At 42.6% G+C, this 12,062-nt stretch overlaps 1 protein-coding gene across 4 annotated transcripts in view; it reads right to left on the bottom strand.

The window, feature by feature from the left end:
* The window catches only part of LOC149122250 (uncharacterized), a 402,594-nt gene that overhangs the window by 275,018 nt on the left and 115,514 nt on the right, over positions 1-12,062 (bottom strand). Inside the window, exon 3 of one of the 4 annotated variants that reach the window (XM_089313051.1) lies at positions 9,475-10,565. The exons of the other annotated variants lie outside the window; for them this stretch is intronic. The gene's annotated coding sequence lies outside the window, so the exon portion shown is untranslated. Of the gene's footprint in view, positions 1-9,474; positions 10,566-12,062 lie in introns of those variants that run through there. 4 annotated transcript variants of the gene reach the window in all.

The following is a 12,062-nucleotide window of genomic DNA, read 5'->3' as shown; positions in this document are numbered from 1 at the left end:
ATAATAAAACAAATAAACAAAAAATGCAGATACAAAAAATATCAACAGCTCAGTAAGGAGAGCTTAAATATTATTTTGTAACTGTTGTTGTTGTTGTTGTTTACCACATTTCACCAGAATGAGAGGCAATGGGAAATCACACTTAAAAGCCAGATCCTAGGAGTGGGCATTTGATGTGCCCATGTCTTATCTAATATTGAAGTGCTTAGAAGTCCTGGCTCCTCCCCTTCCAATCCAACTTCCTGCTAATGCTCACCCTGGGAGGCAGCAGGTGATGGTTTAGTATGTGGGTCCCTGCTAACCACACTGCAGACCTAGGTTGAGTTTTGAGCTCCTGGCTTTGACTGGGCCCAGCCCTGGCTGTTGTGGGCATTTGGAGAGTCAATCAACAGATGGAAAATCTTTCAATGTCTGTTTCTTTGTCTCTGCCTTCCAAATAAAAATAAATAAAACTTAAGAAAAAGAAAAAAAGCTAGATCCTAAAGTTAGATTTTCTAGGTTTGAATTCTGGGTTGTGGATGTCCCTGGTCACTAAATGCCCACCCCTTCACACTTTTGCAGACTTGTTTTATTTGTTTAAATACATACATGATACAAGATATTCAGCATTGTCACTTCCATGGGCTCCTGATTTATTTTATTCATCTTTTACAGACAAATTAGTATTTTAGTACTTCACACAGAATAAAATAATATAATTACCCTTGATGGAACACCTGTTCTGTATTATCTGCTGTGTCAGGGTCATGAAAACATGTAATTTTGCTCCTATGTGGTATTTTCATAATTTTTCAGATGCTCAGAGAAGTAACTTGCTACAGGTTACAGAGCAAGTGAGCAGCAGGCTGAAATTTGAACCCAGACCCATCAGATTACAAAGCAGAAACTAAACTCTTAGTTACTTTGTCAATGGCTTCGATAATTTTTACTACAATAACCATATGCACATTGAAGTCTATATGGAAGGTTCTATAAAAAAGATTTAGCCTTCGGGTAGGCATTGTGGTCTGGCATGGTAACCCACCATGTGAGACAACTGAACCCCTCATCAGAGTTATCAACTCGAGTCCCAGCTTCTCTGCATCTGGTCTAGCCTCCTGTTAATCCATCCTGGGAGGCAGCAGATGATGGTTCAGGCCCCTGATACCCAGATGGGAGACCTGGATGGAGTTCCTGGCTCCTGGCTTTGGTCTGGCCCAGCCTTAGCTATTGCATGCATCTGGTGAATGAACCAACAGGTGGAAGATTCTCTCTCTCTCTCTCTCTCTCTCTCTCTCTCTCTCTCTGTCTAGTAGATGAAAATAGATGAATAAACATTTTAAAAAGTTTTAGCCTTTTGAAGTAAGCTGAAGTAATGGTAAGTAATATTGCACATTTATTGTTTCCTGTGTGCTATGCAACTATTCTAATTGTTTTAAGCATAGTAACCAACTTCCTGTTTGCAAGTTTAGATACATAATAAACTAGAGCAGCCTCAAAAAAGGCTTTGGAATGGAAGGTGTTTTCAATAGTGCACTGAATATTATATTCTCCATTGGAAAATCTTGATAGATCTAATGATTACTTTAAAAGAATTATTTCAAAAACACTCAAATAAATAAATAAATAAATTTTTAAAAGAAAGCTAAATATCTTGAACTAGAATTCAGAACTCCTAGTTTATCCTCCTCCTATCTTTGTATCACTTCAAACAGGATGATTTCTTATTTAATTTTCTATATTTCTAATATCTCAAATTGAGAAGACACTTGCTAATTATTCTCATATATTTTCCTTCGAACACAAGTATGTCATAGCCAGAGTTTCTTTAAAAGAGAAAGAGTTAAAATGGCCAATTATCTGATTTGTTTTTTAAGGAAACAGCATTTACCTTTGATATTAATTAAATTACTTTTGTTCATTTTAAATTTATGGTTTTATTTCTTATACCATTTAGTGTTAAAGTGAAAAACAATACTAATTACAACAAATATATTTTGAGAATCTGACAGTCCATTAGCTTTTAAGCACTCAGCAATTCCTTTTAAGGACACGGTGGATGGTGAGAATAGTGAAACAAAAGGTTCTTAGAGGAAAAATCAAAACAGCAAATACAGTAGCTCCAGGTCAGCAGTTGAGTCTTAGAATTTAGCTCTCACCATGCTGGATCCCTGGGCCACTCACATAACTTACAACAGCACCTAAAAGGCCCTTCCTGGCACTCATGGTACTACTGCAGCAATTAAGTAATGTTCTGGTCATACTTAAAATAAACTCAAGGGTAATTCATTGTTTTGTCCTCTCATTTGGAGATTTTTTTCCATTGTAAGGGAAAATATCCCAATCATACTGACTTAAGCAAACAGAGACTACTGGCTGGTGTCACTGAGCCTCTCCCAGGGCAAGGAAGGATTCGAAGATCCAGGGCATCTCAAGGCTGGATTGTTCCATCTTTTGGCTTTACCCTACCAGGCTTCCTAAATTATTGGTTTCTTTATCAGACTCGACTTGGTGGTACCTGGCACCCTCAAGTTCTCCCCTCCTGATAGAATAAATAAAATCTATATGTAAAAGTCTTGAAAAAAAATCTTCTTCAAAGTATATTTGTCTGTTCTCATCCACTTACTATTTAATCATTTATTCATATGATATGAACACATGGATCCCTATCTTACACTTCAGGTTATAATCCAATACTATCTTTTCAATGCTTGACTTGCTAAAAAAAAATGTTTGCATACTCATTCAAAAGGCAGAGAGAGAGAGAGAAAGGGAGAGAGAGAGAGAGAGGGAAAGAGAGAGAGAGAACGCGTGATATCTTCTGGTTCACTCCCCAAATGTCCACATTAGCCAGGCATGGGCCAGACCAAAACCAAGAGGCAGGAACTCCATCCAGATCTTCACATGAGTGGAAGGAATCTGAGTACTGGGAAATCATATGCTGTCTCCCAGGCTCATTAGTAAGAAGCTGGATCAGAAGTGTGAAGTAGACAAGATTCGAACCAGACACTCCAATGTGCCCGTCAGCTAATACATTTATTTTGTTGTTGTTGTTGCTCAAATTGGATTTTGTATAATAGAAGGAAACAAAACCAATGATGTATGCCCTCCTAAGCTACGTCATAACAAACCTTGCAACTTCTGCCAGTCTCTTGACCCTTCGCTCGGGAAAGAGTCCCCCTGTGAGAACTCCAGCTACCTGGTAGTTAGATGATATTGCTGTGAGGAGACACAAGTCAACCATGTGAAGAGGCCATGGGGACAGAGAAACACAGATACGAGCTATTCCATGAGCCAAACACAAGAGTACTTCAAAAAGTTTGTGGAACTGCTTACTATGGAAAAAAATCATGTGAGGATTTTGAAATATTTTTGTGAACAAATAAACCAACCTTCTGCTTCCATTTTGCTGTGAACTTTTTGAAATATCCTCATGTATACTATGAGCCTTTCCCGCACCTGTTACACATGGGAAAGTAGGAAACTTGGATTTTTGTAAGTTCATGGTTAAAGAGAGCTCGTCTTGACTCTTAGATAAGACTTTTGGCTTTGGACTTGGAATTGAGGTTGTACTGAGCTAAGACTGAAACTATTTGGGATGGAATGATTATATGTTGTATGTGAAAAGGACATGAGTTTGGGGAAGCTGCAGGGTGGAATGCTATGCTTTTAAAAAAAATATTCATTTATTTATTTATTTGAAAGTCAAGAGTTAGAGAGAGAAAGAGAGGCAGAGAGAGAGAGAGAAGTCTTCTATCTGCTGGTTCACTCCCCAGTTGATTACAATGGCCAGAGCTGTGCTGATCCAAAGCCAGGAGCCAGGAGCTTCTTCTGGGTCTCCTACGTGGGTGCAGGGGCCCAAGGACTTGGGCCATCCTCTACTGCTTTCCCAGGCCATAGCAGAGAGCTGGATTGGAAGTGGAGCAGCCAGGACTCGAACCGGCACCCATATGGAATGCCGGCACTGCAGGTGGCGGCTTTACCCACTATGCCACAGCACCAGCCCCATGGAATGCTATGGTTTGAACATGCTTTGGCTCTCTGACTCTTACAGATGCTTAAACCCCAAAGTCTTATGTGCATGGTACTAAATAGGGGTGATGGCTTGATCCAATTATTGTGTCTGAAGTTGGGGGCTTTGGGAAATAATAGGATTGGAATCAGTTGCCAAGATGGAACCCTCATGATCAATTTTCTCTTTTTAAAGATAGCCCCATGGGGCAGACACTGGCTGATGCTTGGGACACCTCCATCCCATAGTGGAGTGCCTGGATCAAGTCCCCACTTGGCTTCTGATTCCAGCATCCTGCTACTGTGCACCCTGGGAGGCCATAAGGGATGGTTCAAGTAAAAAGTACTTGAGTTCTTGCTACCCACATGGGAGACCCAGACTGAGAATTAGGTTCCTGGCGTTAGCCTGGCCCAGCTGTGGCTGCTGCAGAGATTTGGAGAGTAGACCAGTAGACTGACTCTCTCTCTCTCTCTCTCTCTCTCTCTCTCCCCCTGCCCCCACCCCTCACCCCTAGTCCTTCTGCCTTTCAAGTAAATAAAAATAGATAAATAAAACTTTATGTTTTAAATAAAAACAGACACGGGGCATAGGACGAGTGTGTCCCTGTTCTGCTTCCTGGCTCCCAATGCTACCGTTCTCCATACATGCTCTCTCATCGCCAGCCTCCCTGCTCATCAAGCTAATGAGGCCACCCAATCTTGGCCTGTGAAGCTATAAAACCATGAGCCAAAATATACCTCTTCCTTCCTAAGTAGCTCCTCTCAGGTATTTGTTACTGTGAGGAAAAGCTGACTGATGCACGTGACACATGAGTCAAGAAGCCAGCCAACTCCCAACTCAGTCAAGCTTTGAGATGACTCTAGCCCCAACTACTGACTGCTGCCTTTTGAAAGATCCCAGGCAAAACCCAAGCTCAGTTGAGCCCACTCAACCTACAGAGCCATAGCAATAGGAAGATATTTTAAATTCACTCAATATGGGGTGATTTGTGATGTACAAAAGACAATTTACACAGATGCAAAAGTCTACTAGATATGAGATTAACTCTCTACCTAGAACAAGTTTTATTAACACATAGACTGACAGCCTTCTTGTCTCATATCCCAGAATAATTAATTTATTCAGACATACAGGACAAAATGTCAATGAACCTTTTTCTTCTTGAATAAAATTATTTAACCTCTGGGTTCTTGAGATAACATTCTGATCAGAGACCCGATTCTGCACAAATAGTTAGGCTTTCCAAATACATTAATTTCAGTTCAAAGCCCATAATATTCATCTCAAGTGACTCTGCTGCCTGCCTCACAGTGAGTCCAAACAAAGTGGACTTAGGAATAGAATTTTCAGGAAGTAGAATCCTTAACAATCCAGAAATATTTCCCAGCGTCAGGGTAGCAAATGCATTTTCATCTCAAAAATCTCTACTGGCACCTTTATGAGGGCTCAGAGAATACAGAGCTCCATTCAACCAGAGGGGCAAAGTCACTGCTTTTGTACACACACTGCACATTTCTGGGAGTTAATGGGATTTGGTTGGGGGAGGTGGGGAAAGAAGCCAAAACACACCTCCAGAAGAGATAAGATTATTAGTGTCAGGATTAGTTTATCAAATTCTAGAAGGCAATGTCACATCGTATTTTTTCTACAAAGGAAGGTAGATTAGATTTCCATTTTATTCCTGATCCCTTCCACCTATTCATTCATATTTCCTGTATCTCACCGAGAACAGTTTGCTCTCAGACATTTTATTTACAAATATATTTAAGATTCATTAATATTTCTTTTATCTAGAATTTGCAATAGTTTCACTTGGCTTGGGGTTAAGTTTATCTTGGAATAATGAACAAAGTATTTGCCCAACAAATGAATAGAACAAGCAGGACTAAGAAGGATTCATTTAAAATAGCTAAGATTGAAGTATTTATATGACCTCAAACATCATTTGTGAGTATTCAAACAGGCTTGTGTAGCTAATCTGCATGTCTTACTATTCACCCAAGATTCACTGAGAAAACACTGAGGAGTTAAGTTGTCAATGCAAAAGAGAAGGTATTCCAACAAGCAGGACCACTAGAGTGCAGAGACAGAGGCTCTTTGGGGCCAGAGCAAAGTGGCTGGCACCTCAACGTGGACTGTATCTCAGGAGGCATTTGGTATGTTTCCAGAATGCAGTGACCATTTGGTCCAGCTGTGAAGATGCCAGAGTACCTGGGTTTGAGACATGGCTCCACTTCCAATGCCAGCTTCCTACTAATGCACACCATGGAAGGCAGTGGTTGGGCCCTGACATCCACATGGGTTACTAAGATTGAGTTTTGGGCTCCTGGCTGTGGCCTGGCCCAGCCTAGCTATTGCAGGTATTTGGAGAGTGAACCAGCAGACTGGAGACCTGTGTGTGTGTGTGTGTGTGTGTGTGTAATGAATAAATCAATGATTCAGGTGTCAATAATTTAAGTTTAGGGATTTGTGCAACACAGAGGTCTCAAATGAAAGTTCATGGGCCAAATTCAGACCACAGTCTATCTGGTTTAACCTGCACATTGTTATATTTGGTCTTGTTTCAGGGAACAGACAACATATTCATCTGGTTCAAAATCTTTTAGAAAAGTATACTGTGAAGAGTCTCACTCCTACCTCCCGCCATGTCCCATTGGTTTTCTCAGGATAATTCAGTTCACTAATTTCTTGGGTATTCTGCTAGAGTCTCTTTAAGCAAATTTAAAAAAAGAATATTAGTAGTTTGAGTTTCCCATTTTTCACCCAAAGGTATAATATTTATATATTCCACTTTTCACCTTGCCCCTTTTTCCACTTAAACACACAGTTGGAGCTCCTCTTTCCATCATCGTAAACCAGCCAGTTCTATTCACTGCATTTTATGCCAAACCATGGCATGAGTTCCAGCTAGAGTACAAGGGTCTTCAAAGAGTACACAGACAAGGATATTGTGGGGGTTGGCGCCATGTTGCAGTAGGGTAATCCTCCACCTGCAGTGCCAGCATCGCATTTGGGTGCTGGGTCTAGTCCCAGCTGCTCCTCTTCCAATCCAACTCTCTGATATGGCCTGGGGAAGCAGCAGAAGATGGCTCAAGTTCTTGGGGCCCCTGCACCTACATGGGAGACCAGGAAGAAGCTCCTGGGTTCTGGCTTCAGATCAGCAGTTCCGGCCGTCACAGACATTTGAGGAGTGAACCAGCGGAAGGAAGACCTTTCTCTTTGTCTCTCCCTCTCACTGTGTGTAACTCTCCCTCTCAAATAAATAAATAAAATCTTTTGAAAAAAAAAGAAAGAAAAGGATACTGTGAAAAGACTAAGCACGGATTTAAATTTTTTTTCCAAGATAATTTTATTTCTTAACACTTAGAAGTTCACAAAACAAGACTACATGTGCATTTTTTATTTTATTTTTTTAAAATATTTAAAGGCTTAGAGATCTTCTAGCCATTGATTCACTCCTCAAATACCAGCAAGAGCCAGGCTGAAGTCAGGAAACTGGAACTCCATTTGAGCGTGGCTTGGACCTAAGTACTTGAGCCATCACGTATTCCCTCCCAGGATGCACTTTAGCAGGAAGCTGGATTGGAAGCTTAGCCAGGATTCCAGTCAGGCAATCTGATATGAGATGTAAGAATCCCAAGCAGTGACTTAACCATTGCACCAAATCTCTACCTCAACTTACCTCTTTTTTTTTTTTTTTTTTTTTTTTTTTTTTTTTTTTTGGACAGGCAGAGTGGACAGTGAGAGAGAGAGAGACAGAGAGAAAGGTCTTCTTTTGCCATTGGGTCACCCTCCAATGGCCGCCGCGGCTGGTGCACTACGGCCGGCGCACTGCGCTGATCCGAAGGCAGGAGCCAGGTGCTTCTCCTGGTCTCCCATGGGGTGCAGGGCCCAAGCACCTGGGCCATCCTCCACTGCACTCCCTGGCCACAGCAGAGGGCTGGCTTGGAAGAGGGGCAACCGGGACAGAATCCGGCACCCCGACTGGGACTAGAATCCGGTGTGCCGGCGCCGCAAGGCAGAGGATTAGCCTAGTGAGCCGCGGCGCCGGCCTCAACTTACCTCTTAATTCTACTTTTTTCACAACCTTTTTCAATTTACCCTCATAAGCTACCAAAGGCAGACTCAGTGAAGAGAGACATTTTTCCTAGTTCATCACACCAAAGGAGGTGGGCGGGAATAGAGAAGCCACCACATAGCAAGATTTCTCAAACACAGTGGGTACATCCTACATAGTAGGCACATGTGATGATTGCAAACGCTCATGAAGCATCCACACATGTGCCCTGTCTGCAACACATGTGCAAACACACATACATACATACACAAACACACACACACACACACACACACACACACGGAAATGCTGAATCAGTGACAATGCCAGGATTTCTAAGTGAGAAAATCTCACGGCTCCCTTCCTCTTTCTCTAGATACTCAGACTCCACACATTCCACTTTCCAGATGTAAATGTACCAAATGTAGCATTTCCTAGACTGGCCTCATCACAGGAAACAGGACAGATCCCCAGCCCCAACTCTCAGAGATTCTGACTTAGGTCTGAATCTCAGCTTCTGGAATCAGGCCACTTTGGGAAGATTGCTCTAAGATGCTGCTAAATACATTCTCATGCCTGTTTTGAAATAGTTCTTGTGGGGAGCAGCCATTATAATTAGATATGGGCTACCTTATTATGATGTGTGTTCTAGTGAGTTTTTTTTTTTTACTATCCTAACCACTTTTAAAAATTTTTTTAAATTGACAGACAAAATTGCATGTATTTACCGTGTACAACATATGGTTTTAAAGTATATATACACTGTGGAATGACTAAATCTAGATAATTAACATATGTATTCCCATACATAGTTATCATTTTGTGGTGAGAACACTGCATCCACCCTCTCAGCATTTTTTAAAGAATATATCATCAACTATGCTCACCATGTGGTACAATAGATCTCTAGAACGTTCTTCTCACCACTGAAATTTTGAATCACTTGACTAACATTTCCTCAGCCCCTCTCCCAATGACCCCAGCTCTGGGTAACTACCTTCTCCACTCTACTTCTAGATCAATCTTTCTAGATTCCATATGATATACATGATACCAGGGAACTTTAGAAATTTGTGGAAAGTGGAACTAAAAGATAAGTTCATTTTGGTGCAAAAATGTTGTAATCTATGCATAGTTTTATCACAGTATGTATTTTCCATGAGCTTTCTGAAGACCTCTCACATTTGCCTTTCTGTGCATAACTCATTTCACTTAACTTAATATCTGGTAGATTCATCTATGTTGTTGCAAATGACAGAATTTCCTTTTTTTATGCCCATATATTTTCTTTATCCATTCATCCACTGTCAGACATTTTTGATTTCATATCTTGGCTATTAAGAATAATACTGCAATGAACATGGGAGTGTAGATATCTCTTCAATATACTGGTTTAAATTATTTTGGCTATAGATCCACCAGTGGGATTGCTGGGTCAAATAGTAGTTCTGTATTTAATTTTTTGAAGAATCATCATCTTATTTTCCATAATGACTGTACGAATTTACATTCACACCAACTATACATGGAGTTTTCCTTTTCTCCACATTCTCAAAAGTACTTGCTATCTTTTATCTTTTTGGTAATAGACATCCTAACAAGTATGAGAAACTATAGCATTATGTGTTGAGGTTGATTTCTTCTCTGAGAGGATTCATTCTGAGAGGAGGAGCGTGGTGGGGGCAAGAGGCGCAGAGACACCACACAGACCCCAGGAGTTGAGCAGCCCGCAGACTTGTTTATTTCAGTTGCTACAGCTGCTTATATAGCCAAGGCAGCCAATTCGGTCAAGGGGCGGTCTATGCCCTAACCAATCACAGCCTGTTGCCAGGCAGTTTCCAAAGCCATCCAATCACAGCCTGTTGACAGTCAGGCTCTGTTGCCAGGCAGTTTCTGAAACCATCTGATCATGGCCTGCTGTCAGTCAGGCTCTGTTGTCATGTGGTTTCCTAAGCCATCCAATCATGGCCCGTTGCCAGGCAATTTCTGTTGTGAGCAGCCATCTTGGCATGACCTTTTCACCTCAGCAGCCATCTTGGCACGACCTTTTCACCACAGTGGCCATCTTGGCATGACCTTTTCACCTCCTCATTTCACCACATTTCCCCCTTTTCATTTCTTTTTGAGCAACGGGAGGCATGATTCTTGGCCATGCCATTGTTGACCCTGTTTCCATGTGGTCGCCCTACATGGCTGTGCCTGTCTTAGGTTGTCCCCCAGGGGATCTTACCCATCATTGACTAACCAGCACTCAGATAGGGGTAGGAATGAGGAACAATGGTAATCAGGAATGGTGTGACCGCACACAGGCTGTGGGCCATTCGAGTGGCTGACCAGAGCTAGTGGGGTATAAAACAGTAACAGATATGGCTATGGGCAGTTTCTCAGGGTAGGATGATAGGGCAGGTGTGTCTGCTAACAAGGTGGATTCTCAGTCTTGTTCAGCTGGTTCTGGTTGGCTGTCAGTTGCAGGCTTGATGTTTCTGGCTGGTACCCAAATGGGCTGTCCCGCATTCTCTGGAAAGACACAAGCATATCCTCAGCCCTTGGTTAGAAGAAACCTTTTTACAGGCGTTGGAAACCAGGGCCTGAATTTTGCATCCACTTCAACATTTATGGCAAACATCCGGGTGGCATGGGATCTAGCACCTGCCCTGAGAGCCTGGGGTGCCCAAGGACTGCCACAAATGTGGGGATCCTCACTGGGTATGGATGGGATGATCTCCTGTGAGTTATTGTCTGGAGGTGGTCTAAGTTCATCCTCCGGGTATGTGGGGGGTGGCTGACTAGGCATTGCCACATTGTTTGCTACCTTGTTTGCTATCTTGTTTGCTACATTGTCATTTTCACTGTCAGAGCTCTCTCTCTCTAAGTCATCAACTGTTGTCTGTGAAACAGGGACTTGAAGTGTCAGGCTCTGATCACTCACAGATTCACTATGTTCGATAATCTGCGCAGGATTCTGACAGAGGGGTATCTTTCCCATGTCTGAGTGCTTAAGAGCGTCACGCCACACCAACTCTAGTCAAAGGAAGGACACGCACAGCACTGCTGCCATAACAAAGCAAATTCCTAGCACCTCTGCGGCTGATGGCATTTTGCAGGGGTTTCCTACCTTAGACAAACATACAGTGGTGTATCAGATCTAAGTATGTCCTGTGCTTAGTGGGGGACTTCCTTGATTCGTTAGGTCAAGACCATATGCCACACAGTGTCTCCGGAGTGTCACCTCTCTCGAGTGAGGGAAGATGACTTGGTTTTGAATTCTGGGATGATCAGTCCCTTATATGAGTTCGCCGGGCGAACTGAAAATAAAAGGAGGAGCCGAGAAGCGACGTACGCTTCTGGGCGGCGTGTGCTAACCTGGGGTCATTTAGACCAAGGACAAGGACAAGGAAAGAGGCATAGGAGGGTTCACCCTCACAGAACTGAACAGCACACAAAACACCGAGGGGCCTTCTTGCCTAAATCCAGGGGGGACCTTGCCGAGTCCGACACGCTGTCTCTCTCTCAGTCACATTGGTTTTCATTTGCATTCTCCTGATTAATGATATTGAGCAATTCTTAACACACGTTTTGGCCATTTGTATGTCTTTTTTTGAGAACTATCTATTTTTTTTTTTGACAGGCAGAGTGGACAGTGAGAGAGAGAGAGACAGAGAGAAAGGTCTTCCTTTTCCGTTGGTTCACTCCCCAATGGCTGCTGTGGCCAGCGCACCATGCTGATGCAAAGCCAGGAGCCAGGTGCTTATCCTGGTCTCCCATGCAGTTGCAGGGCCCAAGCACTTGGGCCATCCTCCACTGCACTCCCGGGCCACAGCAGAGAGCTGGCCTGGAAGAGGAGTGACCAGGACAGAATCCGGCGCCCAGACCGAGACTAGAATCCGGTGTGCAGGTGCCGTAGGTGGAGGATTAGCCTATTGAGCCGCGGCGCCAGCCTGATCTATTTGGGTTCTTTGCTTATTTTTTAAATGGGTTTTTTGGCTTTATGTTCTTCAGTTGTTTGTGTTCCTT

Source organism: Oryctolagus cuniculus, chromosome 14 (genome assembly GCF_051225735.1).
Source record: "Oryctolagus cuniculus isolate XC-2025 breed Fujian yellow rabbit chromosome 14, ASM5122573v1, whole genome shotgun sequence".
Lineage (NCBI taxonomy): Eukaryota > Metazoa > Chordata > Mammalia > Lagomorpha > Leporidae > Oryctolagus > Oryctolagus cuniculus.
Note: the sequence above shows the minus strand (reverse complement) of the source record. Positions and strands in the feature narration are given on the sequence as shown.